This window comes from Schistocerca gregaria, chromosome 5 (genome assembly GCF_023897955.1).
Source record: "Schistocerca gregaria isolate iqSchGreg1 chromosome 5, iqSchGreg1.2, whole genome shotgun sequence".
Lineage (NCBI taxonomy): Eukaryota > Metazoa > Arthropoda > Insecta > Orthoptera > Acrididae > Schistocerca > Schistocerca gregaria.
This window is the reverse complement of record NC_064924.1, coordinates 577,961,937-577,981,853: the sequence shown is the minus strand read 5'-3', so window position 1 is coordinate 577,981,853 and position 19,917 is coordinate 577,961,937.

The window sequence follows — 19,917 nt, the reverse complement described above, 5'->3', positions numbered from 1 at the left end:
GGAATTGCGGGCAAAGGAGGTCCGACATGTTATTGGAAGGTATCTTAGGATTTTTTTATTCATTATAGAGCTATCATGTTGTCACTATGGTCGGTAAAATACAGCACATCACACACAAGCCTGTCGACAGTAAAACTATTTACATTTAAAAAGCACCTTGTGCATATGGCACTTCCGCATACGTAACGCTCACAAAAGCTTATTAATCCTTAAAAGACGCGATATACAGAAAAAAATTCTAGTTCTGTCTACGTTTGCGAGACAAGTTATATATATCGTGAATCTACACACATCAAAAATGTTTTGCATTACCTCGATTCCGAGAGTTCCAGAACCAGCACAGAAAATTGGAATAGAGATCAACATAAACATAATTTCCGCCCTTTTTATTGCCCATGAAACACACAGATTGCTTTTTGTACTAGCATACAGTGAAACCTCCAGAGGTTGTAGTCCAGGGTACATCTAATACCCAGTAGCACGTCCTCTTGCAATGATGCATGCCTGTATTCGTCAAGGCATACTATCCACAAGTTCATCAAGGCACTGTTGATCCAGATTGTTCCACTCCTCACCGGCGATCCGGCGTAGATCCCTCAGAGTGGCTGGTGGGTCACGTCGTCCATATACAGCCTTTCTCAATCTATCCCAGGCATGTTCGATAGGGTTCATGTCTGGAGAACATGCTGGCCACTCTAGTCGAGCGATGTCCCTATCCTGAAGGAAGTCATTCACAAGATGTGCACGATGAGGGCGCTAATTGCCGTTCATGAAGACGAATGCGTCGCCAATATGCGACCTATACGATTGCACAATCGGTCGGAGTATGGTATTCACTTATCTTAAAGCCGTTACGGCGCCTTCCATGACCATCAATGGCTTACGTCGGCCCCACATAATGCCACCCCGACACAGCAGGGAACCTACACCTTGCTTCACTTGGTGGACAGTGTGTGTAATGCGTTCAGCCTGACCAGGTTGCCTCCAAAAACGTCTCCGACGATTGTCTGGTTGAAGACACATGCGACACTCATCGGTCAAGAGAACGTGATGCCAATGCTGAGCGGTCCATTCGGCATGTTGTTGGGCCCATCTGTATTGCGCTGTATGATTTCGTGGTTGCCAAGATGGACGTCGCCTTGGACGCCGGGAGTGAATTTGCGTATCGTGCGGCCTATTGCGCACAGTTTGAGCCGTAACACGACATCCTGCAGCTGCTCTAAAAGTGTTATTCAACATGGTGGCGGTATGTCTGAACAACTTCGCTTTAGTCCACTCCGCGATGCCTGTACACTTCCCTTGTTGACAGCCCTTCCTGGCACAAAGTAACAATGCGAAAGCGATCGAACAGTGGAATTGACCGTCTAGGCATGGTTGAACAGCCGACAACACGAGCCGTGTACGCCCTTCCTGGTGGAATGACTGGAACTTACTGGTTGTCGGACTCCCACCGTCTAATACACGCTACTTGTACTTGTTTACATTTTTAGGAGGGTTTGGTGACATCTCTGAACAGTCGAAGGGACTGTCTCTGTGATACAGTATCCACAGTCAACGTCTATCATCAGGAGTTGCGGAAACTGTGGTCATGCAAATCTTTTTTGATGAGTGTACCTTACACGAAGTTTACGATGCGACTCTTGTTCCAATTTCGAAGCTAACGAACACCCTATTCATTATTTAGGAAATTCCACGACTTTTTATGTCATATTAAATGGCCAAATTATATAACATAAAAAACATACAGAACGTACAACGATGCGTTTAAGAGAATCAGTCCGAAGTTATCAACTGATAGGTGACTCTCCAATGCACTTTTTTTTTCTCGAAGACCGATGGTGGGTTAAAAGGTACTGAAAATGTAATGGTTGGAGATGGTTGTTTACATAACTCTGTTTTACACAAATTATTCACAGAGATCGTATCTCCCGCAAGTACATTCGCCACTAAAGTTGCTACAGTAAACAGCCAATTGTGTTAAAATTTCTTCTGAGCGGAGGTGAGTTGGCAAAGATCATCTAATATTATAACCACAGATAGCGGAAATCTGAGGTACGCATGCGTATCTTGCACTAATTATAGAGGGCTTAATGAAAATGAGGAGGTCTTGTTTCTACCAAAAGCGCTAAAGCGTCTAAGGAATATAGAAAAACTAGGCTCCGCCCGAACAGGATATGAATGCCCAACGGATGGCAATGGCACATTTCCCTGTCTAAAAAGAATTCTCTCCAGCAATAAAACTCTGACTTTATTACCAAACAAGACTGCAATTTAACTCCTTAAGACACTGAGTTCATAGGGCACGGGTCGCTGGGTTCATTTTGCAAGACCTGGAAGAATTTGAAAGTTTCCGTTCCAGGGAGACAACTCTGGAATTCAATTTACGTGATTTACAAGAACTGTGGAAAACTGTTAGCAGGATAGCCACATGAGGATCTGAACCCTGCTCCCGCCCCAGTGATAGTCCAATGCCCGATCCAATGCGACACTTTACTCGGTGACAGTATTGAGTAGAAGGTCACTTGAAGAAGAGATCTCATCTTCCAGAGCCCTCAAATCCCAACCTTGCAAAGAATAGAATAATCGCCTTTATCCTAAACACTTAGGGATTGCTCATTACTGTACTGCTCTAAATCCAGAAAATAATTCATGGGAAGAGTTACGTGTAAACAACATGCCACATATAGTAGATAAGGTCATTAGTATAGGATCGAAATTTGGCAGCGACTTTTTTCTTCGAGTCTGCGTTCCAGTACTAGTTTTCAAAATAATTGTAAAGACTTTTTTGCAGCCCACTCTAAATTTTCACTGATATTACTTTTGTTTAATTATCTCTGTATCCCCGTCTTGTTTCCATGTACGAATATGTAACGATTAAGAGACCGTGAATTTTTGTAAAGAGAGAATATTGGACCTTTTGAAATAATTAAATGCATTCCGTTGTTTACGCTGTCTAGCAGTTCAGAGAATCCCTTCTGAGGTAACAAAGATATCTTACGTTTCGAAACGCAGACACATAGGTGTTGACATGACAGTTAGTGGCAATCGAGAGGGTATTTAATCGATGTATGTTATAGTCACTGTTTAGAGTGTCCAACTTCTGACTTATATTGTAGTGCAAATCATCGTTCACATTGTAGAGAACTGCCTTTGGCGAGCATTCACTGATTCGATGGAAGAATTAAATCTAGTATTCATTTCTCACAACTTCGTTCAATACTTGAAATTGTAGACGGTACTGTTTGATATCCAGCCCGATGTAGATCTTGGTTCTTTTGATCCAGATATCAGGTTGCATGGTAGTGAGGCAGAGGGCTATAGGTAGACATTACCAGTTCTGGCATTCGCCTTGCAACTAATGGGAACTTCCCGAAACGCTTGATTGTAGCAGTAGGTTTGGAGCGTAGTTTAATTTAACCTTTTTCTGAGACAGTACACCCGATACAAAACATAGGAGTTTAATGCATATGTAAGTGTGTTAGTCTATGTGCATACAGAGTACAGTCAATGGCGCGTTCGATATGAGTAGCGTACATATATCGCTGTCAATCACACACACACACACACACACACACACACACACACACACACACACATGAATCAAGTATCCCCTGACACACTCACCCGGATGTAACAACTGGATATTTGACTGCGAGAGACCGACGTAAGGAGGAGCTCTAAGTCCTCCATCTCTCTAACTTATTACGCTGTATATATATGTCTGTATGTTAACTCTGCTGGAATAATTTTTGTTTCTGTAGCATCATGACCGAAAAAATCCTAACTTTAACACAACATCAAAAGAATTAACTAGAAGACAAGAAATATGAATAGCTAATAACAAAAGGTACCAAAGAACTATTTAATGCAATCCGGAGGTTATGCACAGGGTTACACATTAAAGCCGACCGGAGTGGCCGAGCGGTTCTAGGCGCTACAGTCTGGAACTGAACGACCACTACGGTCGCAGGTTCGAATCCTGCCTCGGGCATGGATGTGTGTGATGTCCTTAGGTTAGATAGGTTTGGTTTACGTAGTTCTACGTTCTAGGGGACTGATGACCTCAGAAGTTAAGTCCCATAGTGCTCAGAGCAATTTGAACCAAATTTACACATTAAAACTGCGGGAAGTTGCACTAGAGTTAGTACAATTTCCTGAAAAATATCAGCAAAAGGTATGCGGAGAAAATAGTGTCTTGGGTGATTTGAAAGGATGTAGTAGGCGTCTGAGTGTCCTGCAAGTCATTTTGGAGAAATAAAAACTGTGAGTCAGTATTCCAAAATGTTCCTAAGACACTTTATGCACGGCTGTGTGCTTCCAGACGCAAGGGGAATATGTCAGTGATAGCAGTTGACCTTTTCACTGGGTTTTGTAATAGTTTCACACCAAGGTGGCTCTAAATACTCGTACACTTGCTTAATGTCGCCATTAAGGAGTACTTTAATGGAATAAGATATTATTATCCCATAAAACATTTTACCAATATAACGTTCGTTAGAGAAAATATATGTCATAGATGCAGCAGAATGAATGTAAATAATGAATGCAAAGGAAGCGAAGTCCACAGAAATTTTGTCTTCTAAAGAGTTCGTTGTTTCTTTACACTGAACAAACTAAATATGACTGAACCAGAATGTAACAGACACACTGTAAATGCAGAACTAACGAAATAGTTTGCAACACTTTTAAATTTGAAGAGCATATTTGTATCGAGGCTGCTGAACGTTGGAACATGGTATCGCATTTGGAAAAAAGTTAACTTTCAGGAGTAATTTTTGTAACTTCAGAAAAAGACTGCAGCACGTAAAATTTAAATACCATCATTTGACAATCTAATAAGAAAATTTACTAGCCTTCTACGTATTACAAGGCTAGCTGGAGGCACTACATGTAAATTTCTCTTGTCAGACAGTGTCCTTTCTAAGTGTAAAGTAATGCACAGGGGAACACATTATATGGCGTTATATTTTATGCAGCGCATCAAGATTATGTTTTATGGAAAGCTCAAGAAAAAATGCTAGTTGGAAGCGCACCACTGTCATTACACAATTAAACATTCCACAGTCCGTGCAGCACTTTTAGTCCGATTCATGAAATAATTCTTCGTAATACGATGAGATCGACCCTTAAACAACGCAAAACCTCAGGAATACGCCCTTAATGTATTTAAAGACGACGCATCTCGCCATTCCAGGAAATTTTACTACCAATTTTAGTGCCCTTTTTCAGATGGTATTCCTTTCTATTTCGCAGCTTCACTCGCCGTCTTGCTTTATAGCCTATTTCAAATAGAAACATTCGCAGCTCGGAGAACAGGCGCAGAAGGTGCGCGCAATCGACGACACGCGACAACTCTAAAGCTGGATTAAATTGGCGGCCATAAAAGCAGACCCCGCGCCGTACGCAGCGCCCGCGCGCGCGTCTTCTATGATGCGTGTGTTGCATAAATTCAGGCGCTGCGCGGCACAATTAGGGCGGAGAGCAGGCAAGAGGAGAGGGGAGCGGACTCGGTGCGACACGGCTGCAACCGGTCATCTGAGTGTCTGCTGCAGCAGTCGCCAGGGTTTTTATTTCATCGTTTTCGGCTGGAATGCCCGCGGCAGAAACTAGAATAGGGGACAGGACAATTACGGTTACAGCAGTCTGCCAGCCTACAACAATGTACTGCAGCGACTCCGAACGTTTGAACAAGGAGCGTGATTTTTGCTACAAATTCGCAGATGTCACGATTCAAGTACAGTTTTATTTTTTTGTTTTCTTTCTTTTATATGGAAACTGGTGGGAAAAACTACTAAAAACAGGATGTTGCAGGGGCCAATATAGTCTAGATTTCCCAGGTGAGATCTTAATCTTACCAATACCTCTCGAGTGGATCACAGTACTGACTTAATTTGTAGGCAAAATATCTCGCTTTACACCCAATACTACAATATACGTTAATGTAAGCGGAATAAATACCTCGTTAACAGTGTGTGTGTGTGTGTGTGTGTGTGTGTGTGTGTGTGTGTGTGTGTGTGTGTGTGTGTGTGTGTGTGTGTGTGTGTGTTTTTGTGCGTGGGTGTGGGTCGGTGGGTGATTGGATTCTGACGGCTAAATCAAAAGATTACTCGCTTCATTTGGTGACTTTCCTCTGTAGTCGTTATTTCACGATCGCTGAATGTCTTTCCAAAATGTCCCTTTATGCATTTATTTCCTCTTACAACAACGGTCCAAACTTTGCACATCACTCACAAAGTGATAATAAGCTTTTTACAACACCACAAGTGTACCTACGAATTGTTCCAGTGCATAATACTTATGTCCAATGAGGTGATACGATAATTTTCCTGACCTCATCAAAAAACGCAATAAAAACAAAACAAAAAGCATTGACATAAGCAATGGCATCACAGCCAAAGCAACTGGCAATTTATACAAATACACTCCTGGAAATGGAAAAAAGAACACATTGACACCGGTGTGTCAGACCCACCATACTTGCTCCGGACACTGCGAGAGGGCTGTACAAGCAATGATCACACGCACGGCGCAGCGGACACAACTGGAACCGCGGTGTTGGCCGTCGAATGGCGCTAGCTGCGCAGCATTTGTGCACCGCCGCCGTCAGTGTCAGCCAGTTTGCCGTGGCATACGGAGCTCCAGTCTTTAACACTGGTAGCATGCCGCGACAGCGTGGACGTGAACCGTATGTGCAGTTGACGGACTTTGAGCGAGGGCGTATAGTGGGCATGCGGGAGGCCGGGTGGACGTACCGCCGAATTGCTCAACACGTGGGGCGTGAGGTCTCCACAGTACATCGATGTTGTCGCCAGTGGTCGGCGGAAGGTGCACGTGCCCGTCGACCTGAGACCGGACCGCAGCGACGCACGGATGCACGCCAAGACCGTAGGATCCTACGCAGTGCCGTAGGGGACCGCACCGCCACTTCGCAGCAAATTAGGGACACTGTTGCTCCTGGGGTATCGGCGAGGACCATTCGCAACCGTCTCCATGAAGCTGGGCTACGGTACCGCCCACCGTTAGGCCGTCTTCCGCTCACGCCCCAACATCGTGCAGCCCACCTCCAGTGGTGTCGCGACAGGCGTGAATGTAGGGACGAATGGAGACGTGTCGTCTTCAGCGATGAGAGTCGCTTCTGCCTTGGTGCCAATGATGGTCGTATGCGTGTTTGGTGCCGTGCAGGTGAGCGCCACAATCAGGACTGCATACGACCGAGGCACACAGGGCCAACACCCGGCATCATGGTGTGGGGAGCGATCTCCTGCACTGGCCATACACCTCTGATGATCGTCGAGGGGACACTGAATAGTGCACGGTACATCCAAACCGTCATCGAACGCATAGTTCTACCATTCCTAGACCGGCAAGGGAACTTGCTGTTCCAACAGGACAATGCACGTCCGCATGTATCCCGTGCCACCCAACGTGCTCTAGAAGGTGTAAGTCAACTACCCTGGCTAGCAAGATCTCCGCATCTGTGCCCCATTGAGCATGTTTGGGACTGGATGAAGCGTCGTCTCACGTGGTCTGCACGTCCAGCACGAACGCTGGTCCAACTGAGGCGCCAGGTGGAAATGGCATGGCAAGCCGTTCCGCAGGACTACATCCAGCATCTCTACGATCGTCTCCATGGGAGAATAGCAGCCTGCATTGCTGCGAAAGGTGGATATACACTGTACTAGTGCCGACATTGTGCATGCTCTGTTGCCTGTGTCTATGTGCCTGTGGTCCTGTCAGTGTGATCATGTGATGTATCTGACCCCAGGAATGTGTCAATAAAGTTTCCCCTCCCTGGGACAATGAATTCACGGTGTTCTTATTTCAATTTCCAGGAGTGTAAACAAACATCAGACAACAAGTGGCCACTCTGTGGAAGAAGAGAAGATATTTGTCAGTGTCCCATAAGTGGGCTCCATATTACGAAAATATCGCCAACCTTATCAAAAAATAAAAATGAATGTAACAGCTGCATTCTCAACTAATAGGAAGTTAAGTAACTAACTCGCCACAACATAAAATCAAGTACACAAAAATTTAACAGCAATGGAGTGTACAACGTATCTTGCCCCAGTTGTTGTGCCTAATATGTAGGGAAAACAGGCAAAATTTCCAACCCAATATTCAAGAACATGTAAAAGTTTCCAGGCACAACCACTCGGAAATATCAGTTATTGCACAACATATATGATAAACGAAACGTATCATCAACAGTACTGCATAATGCAACCAAATTTAGCACCCTAAATCTGTTACAAGAACTAGAGACATAACTCCATAAAATAAAAAACAGGATCTATATTAAATGAACATACCGATTTCACAAGCCACAGTTATTTCACTTTTTTTAAAGAGCTATTCTGAAATTATTCCCTGCACATGTCAATTGCAATTGTTTAATAATTATACCTTTAGAATTAGAAATAAATTCATCTTTGATCACACCATGTGCTACATCGTCAATGAACTGTTTACTAAAAATGTGTATGCAAATGTGCTTCTTGGGTGAAGTGAAATGCGTAAACAGGATGGAGAAACCGTTGCATAATGGTATCAAAAATTTTAAAACGTTTTTAATGGGTTATGTGGTACGTTTACAGTGCTCATTTACTACTGTTTCACACATATTTTCCGCATTTGATTTACGAAATTCATAATCTAATATCAAACCTTTTGATGACAGGAACCTGCAGTTCACCACAATCAAGAGCAAAAAATAGAAAATATTCCGTTGGAATCTTTAATTTAATTCAGGCTCATCCACATTCTTTTTTCTTTCATTTCCTGATAATTTATTTCTTAAACCAGTTTTCTCATAAAGCAGAAACGTAGAATCAGTTTCGTACCATTCAGATTCTTTCAAAACTTCTTACAGCTCGCCCTATAATAAATGATATAAGTTCAGCCGTTGTTTTAATCACAATGTACACACATTAACAAAAGTTTAGTGGAATCCCGATATGACGTGGTATCGTGACTGTTCCAATACTTATCGGAAGGTCACCCCTGACGTCGTTGGTAAACATACAAACAGTTACCAGCAGCGCTGTGTAAACGTAGAATACCGCAGTCTGATGGCTTCCAACATTTCAGTTGGAATTAAAGCACCAGTTGGGGCGCATTAGAAACGTATGTGAAACAATACAGTAAATATCCGTCACGCCACTAAGTGGAGTTGCGGCCAACGAACGGGCCCACATCATCACGCAAATGCCAACATCTCTCGTCAATCAGGGTAGTTGCTCGAGGTTTCCACCTGAGTCAAAGTGATGGGGTGTGAACATGGAATCGGTTTCCTTTGCCGCATAGTGTTGGGGACTTACACCGCAAAGGCCGACCACGTTCGACTGGTCCACAGTATAATAGATATCTATGACTTTCGAGTCAAAGGAACCTTGGGCTGGGTATTCGAGAACTGAATTCGACGTTCTAAGGGACTACAGTCTCGCATAAAACTATTAGAAGACAATTGCATGACATGAATCTCCATTTCCGACGACCATGACGAGCACTACATTGTACACCACAACATCATGGACTCCGTTACACATTGTTATCTTCAGACAAAAATCGGGTCTGCTTGCACCCCGATGACCGCAGTCATCGTGTTTGGACACAATCCGGAAACACCGAACGCCTCCAACACGCTGTCCTACTTGTGCAACAGGGTCGTGGAGAGTGATGAAATGGAATGGCATGAACCAATAGTGAAACCGCGTCCCCAACGTATTGGCGGCAATTTATTCTTGATGGATGATAATTCGCAGTGGTCATCATGCTGTTCTCGTAACACGTTCCTTCAGCACGCTAGGGTCCCCGGACATATCTCAATGGGAACGAGCTGTTTTTTGACGTCGACAACGACCACGTGCTGTGCGCACCTAATCCGGAGTCGCCATTGAAGAGTGGGGCAATTTGGAACAAGCATGGCTCGAGCATCTCATCGATGGTGTGACACTACATACGCAAGCCTGCATCACAGTAAGGTGACGTTCCACCACGTAATGACGTTGCTCAGGAGTGCTCTGAGAAAGAACTGCCAGGTAAACAGACAATTTCCTCATTACACAACCCCTGTGTGTGTGTGTGTGTGTGTGTGTGTGTGTGTGTGCATTCTGGATACATTGCATATGTATATGTACACATGCCTCATAACCTTTTGTTATTTTCTTTGCCATGTATTTCGAAGCAAAGGGATGATGCAAAACTTCTGTTGATGTGTGTTTATATACGACATGTATCAGATGTTCATTATTAAACTGACGGTGTTCTAAATGCTGCACTGCGTGCTGTACACACCACGGACCGCTGAAACATCGTAGTTATGTTCATTAATCTGTGTGCTCACACAGTGTGGTAAAAACAATAGTTCCACATTCTGCCACAAGGAGAAAATATACAATGGGATGGGTGCAGGAACAGAGGAGAAACGATCAAACGCATGATAACGGTGGTTCTGGCACGATTATTAAGATACGGTTACAAGTTACTAGATGTGTTCAATATCGTCTTCTGACTCAGCAACATGCTGCAATCCGTAACACATCGTGGTTGACATCGACAATTGCTCGGAGCATATCCAGAGTAATCAGAGCGGTATGTTGTCGTATGCTATCCTTCAGATCAGTGAGGTTCCGGGAACCTCCCTGATAGACACGATCTTTCAGTCATCCCTATGGACAGAAATCACGTAGATTTCAGTCGGGGGATATGGAAGGCCATACAGCTAGAAACTAATTAGGGAAGATTAGGGAAGATGTGTTCTCAGAACAAAACTTTCATATGGCAAGCGACATGCGGTGTCGCACCATTTTGTATAAACATAGTGGTGTGGGCACAGTTGTATTCATATAAAGCTGCACACACGTGTTGCACAGGCAGATCCTTATAACGTGCAGATGTCGCTGTAGAACTAAGATCGTGAGGTGTCATCTCCTCCCAGAAAAATGGACCGAGAATAAAGGAGCTTGTGAAATCACACTACACAGTCACATAAGCTGAGAGCAGTAGGCATTCCACACTACATTTGGTGGAGTAGAACCCCTTGTGAAACAGTTCTGTGCCTTCACGGCACCGGGCTGAGCAAAATGTGCCTCGTTCATCCATATAATCTTATCCGACCCTATGTCATCCATTTCCATACGCGCCAAAAAACCAAGGACAAAATCACTACGTTGTAGCGTATCCTGGAGTTTCATTTGGTGCCCATTCTGAACCTTGTAGTGCTACCAGTGCAAAACGCACCGCAGACTCTTTTGAATAGCTGATCAAGGGAGAGAGAATTCAATCTACCTTGAGCACTGACTGTAGAATTTGGAGCATGTGCTGCAATGTCGGCTATAGCTACCTCACATTTATCAACAACTTTCTTGGGAATGGGCAGCCTTCCTTTTCCTGCTTCTTCTAATTTCTTGATGATTTTCGTTAAGCCGTCGTCGGCACAAGGACCGTACTGTCGAACGTCAACGTTGAGCGTGGTAAGTTCAACGTGCTGCTGAACGCTCAGAAACGATGCGAATTGTTCATACGGTACGTGGGCCCCAACGTGGTACACGCTATCGCAACGTATTCCGGCGGCAATTGCGGGAAGTTTTTAGTTCGTAAATCACACTGTTTACTTACGAAGGCGCGTAAAATTTCCACGTTAGCTCTATTAAAACGCACATTTCCTCCATTGTCCACGAAAAGGAAAGTACCACGTCCAATCAATAAGGAGACAGGCTTATAAAAATTTCCATCACAAACAGTGCGATACAAATTTGGAATACTTCTTCTCATTAGGTAAACATTATTTCATCAATCCCAAATTTTAGTAAAACGCTAAAGTCAGTCGTACTTGATCACTGTTCCTACCCGGTAGCAGTATCTTTGCAACACGTGAATTATAAAGCGCGAAAGAAAAAGGAGCAAAATAGATTTACACAAGTAGCGCAAGGTGCCCTGTAGATCAAACCAATTGAACACTCAAAGAAAGGTTAACTTATATTTACATAACGCCAAAAATTGTAGTATATACTTACATGAAACTAATAGTAAAGGAACAGAACCTAATGAAAACGCAAATGCTGGGAAAAAATTGACGTACTGGAGCGCTGCGAACCACCGCTGAAACATGGAAACTTCACAAATTGGTAATGCTACTCACCATACTAAACCTACATTATGAAGTTAATTTCCATTCCTATCAATCTTAGCACTTGCTGAAATTTGTAATCGTAACTGTGTTACTAACTGAAATTTAATTACAACAAACTGTACCAAGAACAATGTGTTTTGGGTGCATGCTCAGTGTATTACTGCCTTCAAGTAGCACACTCTCATAATACGCAAGTTACAATAATTCTTTTGCCACGAATATGTTGTTTCTCATTATTTTATTTGCGATGGATCACACAGTTAACAACAGGTTTTCAGTGATTCTCAATTTTCTGGTGCTCAGAAACGGCATATATACGTGTAGGCTTGAAATGAATGCCAATATGGCGCCTCACAGCTTTGTGCTAAAGGAAGTTGGTGTGCTTGTGACGTAGGCAGCGTTGTGCCGTCTCATTCTTCAAAGTTCAGACGCACGCTCAGAATATCTGACATGCTAGATATTGCTATGCACGTTCGGAAAGACTCGCGAACGTGCTGTTCCACGCTACGACGTCAGAAACTCGGCACGCCCAGCGCTCAACGTTCGGATGCACGGTCCGTGTGCCGACGGCTTTAGCCCATATATTGACATGGGGCCTCTTCACCGTTGTTTCTGTCGGCGAGGTCGTGGTGGCCGTGCGGCTCTCGGCGCTTCAGTCTGGAACCGCGTGACCGCTACGGTCGCAGGTTCGAATCCTGCCTCGGACATGGATGTGTGTGATGTCTTTAGGTTAGTTAGGTTTAAGTAGTTCTAAGTTCTGGGGTACTGATGACCTCAGATGTTAAGTCCCATAGTGCTCAGGGCCATTTGAACCATTTTTTTCTGTCGGTGATATTCCCGCAATGCCGCCCTGCTATTGCTGCTATTCTGATATAAAGACTTTGCCAGCAGTGCAAGATCGTCCTTCTCAGTAGCCATTGTTTTTCGTTTGGAAAACTTCAACCTTCTTAACACTCTGCAGAAACAGTCACTTCACAAAATCAATCAACACACGTCGCCAAGTGACAGACAGTATACCGACGTCAGAACAGGAAAAAATCTCACATACTGACTGCCTATAGTGTCATATTTTCACCTTATGTCAGGAAATGGAATAATCATTTTTTCCAGTATATTCCGCAAGCGCACCGATTAATGAACATAACCTACTGTGTTTCAGCACCCCGCGTTATATACAGCCCACACTGCAGCGTTTGTAACACTGTTAGTTTAATGGTAATCACCCGTAACCAACAGCTGTATTGAAGTGTGGAAATTCCATCATTCCCGTTTCATCCTTATTAGTGTCGTATGTTGAGATACTCATCTATTTTTACTCAATACGGTGCAAAGTAGAGCCTTATAGTAATCGCTCAAATACCTGAATCGTTATTTATTCTACTACAGTATCTCATAGTTTCCAAAAATCTATCTGTGACACAAGCAGACAGACAGAATGTTGTTTGCTAGCAGTGACGGAAATAATTCAGCATACTTCTTTGTTCCCGTAATTCCCCAGACCAGGATCCAACTGGGATCATTCCAGCCTAACTGTTCGCTGTACCACTTCTCTACCATTATTCCTATCATAATCATTAGAAACTCATTATATCTGCGGATATCTGTCAGCACTGGAAGGAGTTATTTAAAACTCCCATAGACTCTGTAGCATGTGAAATCAATTACACGAACTGAAATGAAATGAGGGGATCTATGCAAATGAAAACAATGAGTATATAGTGATGAAATATGAGCGCAAACAGTTCACTTACACTAAACCTGCAAACGGGAATGTAGTATGTGAGGGGGAAGGGGTAGGAATTACTATTAGTTTCGGTTGAGTTATGTGGTGAATGGCGAATTACGTTGAGATTTGATGACAAATGGCACTGTGGAGCTTCCTTGCTAGTAAGTATCCATTACAAATAATACTGAATTAACATTGCAACTTTTTAGTCTGGAGCGCAAGCGAGTACAGACAGAGAAGTTTTTTTCTTTTTCCTGGCAGGAGAAAGCCGCCCTAGCTTGCCCCTCGCTGGGCAGTGCCTTCGTAATGACAACGGAATATTCATGCCACACCGGGACTCATTGATTGTCATGAGTAGTCGCTTCAACCCTTAGGCGCACCTCCAACCCGACTAAAATTTTCATTCTCACGGATATCTCCTCATGTTATTTCCTAACGTTACAACCAGATGTTCTCCTGTGGAGTGTATGGAAGTAGCAATACTGCCGAAATAGTGCGACCAGTAGTGTTCGGAATCGTAGGCGAAAAGGGTTAAGTGGAGGCGTGGTTAGACAGAATGTTGGTTAAATCTTCCGCATGCGACAACCAGGAGGTGGAAAGTTTGTGGTGTGCTCAGAGGCGTGGCCAGACAGCTTACTGGTAGCGGTTTCTGCGTCTGACAACCGAGCTGGTGGATTGCCTCCACCCAGTTCCTTCAGCAGACTCCAGGTCTGATGCACTGCTTTCTTAAAACTCAATTCGTTTGTTGCTTTCACAAATTTCTCTCCTCTTGACTCCTTCAGTCTGTGCATCATTTAATGAGCTAGATCAAGATCACTACCGATCATATATGATTCAAAACTTATTTACTTTTCGTGGTTCAGCACTGGAATATATTCCATACTTTATCTCCTTGGTATGCATTTCTTTGCAATTGAGATTACAGCACCAACAAACTTTCAATAATTTTCAGTTGAATCGTGTACCCTGAGAGGTTCCATGCCCTCTTTTCCATGTATCTTCTCATTTTCATTAGTTTTATTAATGTTCTGTGTCATTTCACGGTCGTAACAGACCGAACAAGGTTATTGTAATGAGAGTATTTGTACTGAGAGCTCAAAAATACTTTTCACTTGATTCCTAAACAAGTTGTTTTACTTCCCTGGTTGGCCTATGTGAGGCAACCATCGGATGACACGGCACACTGCGTTTCTGGTTGGGGGCTGCACTTCCCTGAATTCTGAGGGGTTCCTACTATAGGCTTAAGCGCCTGGCGGAGCAACTGACGTCGGTCGAGTCTCGCCTATCGTATGCAGGGCGAAACGACCTGCGAGACGTCTGACTGTCGTCGTAGATTATGTGTTTACCATTCTGGCGCGTCCGGATGGTAGATTCCTGACTCCGACTGACTGCATTGTCCTCTTGATTCTGAGAATACTTGTGGACTGTGCCCTGCTCGGTGCGACCGTCTGGCGCCGGATGGCCGGTGGTCTAGGTAGGTTGTTTTCGTAGCCGGTCAAACGGCAAGTCCAGTGCCCTCAACTGAACAGCAGAGGCATAATTGGCAACTTAAACTGAGGCAGGTTGACGTCATAAAGCCCTGCTCGAAATTGGAGGGAACGGTCGCTATTGGTGCGAATGATGCTCCGAGACAGTGTGGGGGAATTTTGGAAATCATAACTGAATGCTGATTCGCAGTTTTCGAGGAGAGTAGGGAGTAGAGCAATGTTGGCTTCGCTCTATCATTGTGCGGGCAGGTGAGAGGGGATCTGATCTTCTTCGGAGTCGGACGGTCTTGCGACTTGGTCGCTCGTTTTCGGAAGAACTTAGAACTTACGGACAGCCTTGGCGGCCAGGGGTTGACACAGAGTTGCTGCACAGCAGAAGTCGGCGCCTACATCATCAGGACGCTGCCTACCGACGACGTGCTGCAGATTTCAGTACTGGTAAAGTATTTAGTGGCGCTGGCATTGTAGCACCCTATTAGTTTTATACTGAATCCCTCAGCAGCACGCATGTTCGCTTTGCTACAAGTCCACCTTGCTTGTACCTGCATGTGATCCCATTTGAGCTCTCACTACTAATTTCGATACTGCTATATAGTCGGGAGATTAATATTTATTCATTAGAACCTCCAGTCATTATCGTCAATCTATTGCATCACAGAGAGTAGGAGCCCCTTGTTCTCGAGCCAACTCTTATTCTTATAATATTTCAGTATACCCTATCATTTAACCTACTATATGCGTAGACAATCATGTACATTTATGTTATGATATATAATAAATCTCATTGTAATATTTAATCCGCATATAATTTCGTGGATATAAGCAGAATCCCATTTCCTGTTTTTTATTATGATAAAGTTCTCTTTTTTTGAGTAGATTACGATGTTTATTGAATTATTGTGAGTGTGTACTCTTTATTTTACGAAATAGCAGGGTCCACCATTAGTTCCTTTCTTTATCGTTGTGCACATAATTAATTAACTGGTAGATAAGGAGGGGGTCAACTGCATGTCTCGTTCTCATGCAAAATTCGTCTGAATTAAAAAGGTACAAACTCTTCTCCACCCCAGCACCTCACAACCCGTCCGAGTACTTTATCAAGTTCCTCTAAAAATTTTTCCCAGGTTGCACTTTGATGGTTCCATCTTGCTCTACAAATGTATCAAACAACTGGAATTTAGCTCCTTACTTTCTACATGAGTGCTCAGTGTTGGCTGTTTGGAAAGTCAACGAGAAAGATTTGAACACATCACAAAAATTAGCATTTTTCGGTTTTAGATCTGGAAATATTTGGTGATTAAATATATAAATGACATTTTTAGCTGATCAATCCTCCTGAACTCTACAAATACTGTGATGGGTTACTTAAAGAGTGATGCTACTTGCTGAATGCCTGTTACAAGAGGTGTCCAGATAATTGTTCCTAATGAAAGCAATCGTGAGAGGATGATGAATCCAGCAAATTTTCCCGACTGCCATTCAGGCCAAAAAGTCGACGAACCCGGCATGGTTTCCACAAAAGAATATTTGTGGACGATTGTTTTATGGCTACTTTGTAGAAAGATTTATGAGGGCTTTTGACTACCTTGCTAACAACAGACCACACACAAGTACAGTCTTCAGAAACAATATTAGTTCAGTGTAATTGACATGCAGTTATACCATGAATCCTATGATACACTACTGTTCGATTCTTTCTGTTATTTACAAATATTACCTTGTATTTAGGAATATTACACTTACTACTCCATTTAAAATGGAAATATCTTCATATTGTTTTTGATTTGTTCACAGGTACCTAATGTCTAGTGCCACACTTAAGGAGTAACGATTCATTTAGCACATCAAGGTATGTGGAGAGTCAAATGGCACTGCACAGTTAAGAACACAATTTATACTTGAGTCACCAAATAATACAAGTCTTAAAGCCGAAAATGGAGTTCCTTGTGATAAGTCAAAAGCTTTTCGAGTGTATGGATTATAAATCACTGTCTCAAAAAACAGAGGTTTAGGGGGTTAATCGAACAATTGATTTGTATCATATATGACGAAGACAATGCAAAAATTATTGGTTTATAATAATTCAATCAACCTCCCCCCATGAACCATGGACCTTGCCGTTGGTGGGGAGGCTTGCATGCCTCAGCGATACAGATGGCCGTACCGTAGGTGCAACCACAACGGAGGGGTATCTGTTGAGAGGCCAGACAAACGTGTGGTTCCTGAAGAGGGGCAGCAGCCTTTTCAGTAGTTGCAGGGGCAACAGTCTGGATGATTGACTGATCTGGCCTTGCAACATTAACCAAAATGGCCTTGCTGTGCTGGTACTGCGAACGGCTGAAAGCAAGGGGAAACTACAGCCGTAATTTTTCCCGAGGACATGCAGCTTTACTGTATGATTAAATGATGATGGCATCCTCTTGGGTAAAATATTCCGGAGGTAAAATAGTCCCCCATTCGGATCTCCGGGCGGGGACTACTCAGGAGGATGTCGTTATCAGGAGAAAGAAAACTGGCGTTCTACGGATCGGAGCGTGGAATGTCAGATCCCTTAATCGGGCAGGTAGGTTAGAAAATTTAAAAAGGGAAATGGATAGGTTAAAGTTAGATATAGTGGGAATTAGTGAAGTTCGGTGGCAGGAGGAACAAGACTTCTGGTCAGGTGACTACAGGGTTATAAACACAAAATCAAATAGGGGTAATGCAGGAGTAGGTTTAATAATGAATAGGAAAATAGGAATGCGGGTAAGCTACTACAAACAGCATAGTGAACGCATTATTGTGGCCAAGATAGATACGAAGCCCACACCTACTACAGCAGTACAAGTTTATATGCCAACTAGCTCTGCAGATGATGAAGAAATTGAAGAAATGTACAATGAAATAAAAGAAATTATTCAGATAGTGAAGGGAGACGAAAATTTAATAGTAATGGGTGACTGGAATTCGAGTGTAGGAAAAGGGAGAGAAGGAAACATAGTAGGTGAATATGGATTGGGGCTAAGAAATGAAAGAGGAAGCCGCTTAGTAGAATTTTGCACAGAGCACAACTTAATCATAGCTAACACTTGGTTTAGGAATCATGAAAGAAGGTTGTATACGTGGAAGAACCCTGGAGATACTAAAAGGTATCAGATAGATTATATAATGGTAAGACAGAGATTTAGGAACCAGGTTTTAAGTTGTAAGACATTTCCAGGGGCAGATGTGGACTCTGACCACAATCTATTGGTTATGACCTGTAGATTAAAACTGAAGAAACTGCAAAAATGTGGGAAATTAAGGAGATGGGACCTGGATAAACTGAAAGAACCAGAGGTTGTACAGAGTTTCAGAGAGAGCATAAGGGAACAATTGACAGGAATAGGGGAAAGAAATACAGTAGAAGAAGAATGGGTAGCTCTGAGGGATGTAGTAGTGAAGGCAGCAGAGGATAAAGTAGGTACAAAGACGAGGGCTGCTAGAAATCCTTGGGTAACAGAAAAAATATTGAATTTAATTGATGAAAGGAGAAAATATAAAAATGCAGTAAATGAAGCAGGCAAAAAGGAATACAAACGTCTCAAAAATGAGATCGACAGGAAGTGCAAAATTGCTAAACAGGGATGGCTAGAGGACAAATGTAAGGATGTAGAAGCTTATCTCACTAGGGGTAAGATAGATACTGCCTACAGGAAAATTAAAGAGACCTTTGGAGAGAAGAGAACCACGTGTATGAATATCAAGAGCTCAGATGGCAACCCAGTTCTAAGCAAAGAAGGGAAGGCAGAAAGGTGGAAGGAGTATATAGAAGGTTTATACAAGGGTGATGTACTTGAGGAGAATATTATGGAAATGGAAGAGGATGTAGATGAAGACGAAATGGGAGATACGATACTGCGTGAAGAGTTTGACAGAGCACTGAAAGACCTGAGTCGAAACAAGGCCCCCGGAGTAGACAACATTCCATTAGAACTACTGACGGCCTTGGGAGAGCCAGTCATGACAAAACTCTACCAGCTGGTGAGCAAGATGTATGAGACAGGCGAAATACCCTCAGACTTCAAGAAGAATATAATAATTCCAATCCCAAAGAAAGCAGGTGCTGACAGATGTGAAACTTACCGAACTATCAGTTTAATAAGCCACGGCTGCAAAATACTAACGCGAATTCTTTACAGACGAATGGAAAAACTGGTAGATGCAGACCTCGAGGAGGATTAGTTTGGATTCCGTCGAAATGTTGGAACACGTGAGGCAATACTGACCTTACGACTTATCTTAGAAGGAAGATTAAGAAAAGGCAAACCTACGTTTCTAGCATTTGTAGACTTAGAGAAAGCTTTTGACAATGTTGACTGGAATACTCTTTTTCAAATTCTAAAGGTGGCAGGGGTAAAATACAGGGAGCGAAAGGCTATTTATAATTTGTACAGAAACCAGATGGCAGTAATAAGAGTCGAGGGGCATGAAAGGGAAGCAGTGGTTGGGAAAGTAGTGAGACAGGGTTGTAGCCTCTCCCCGATGTTATTCAATCTGTATATTGAGCAAGCAGTAAAGGAAACAAAAGAAAAATTTGGAGTAGGTATTAA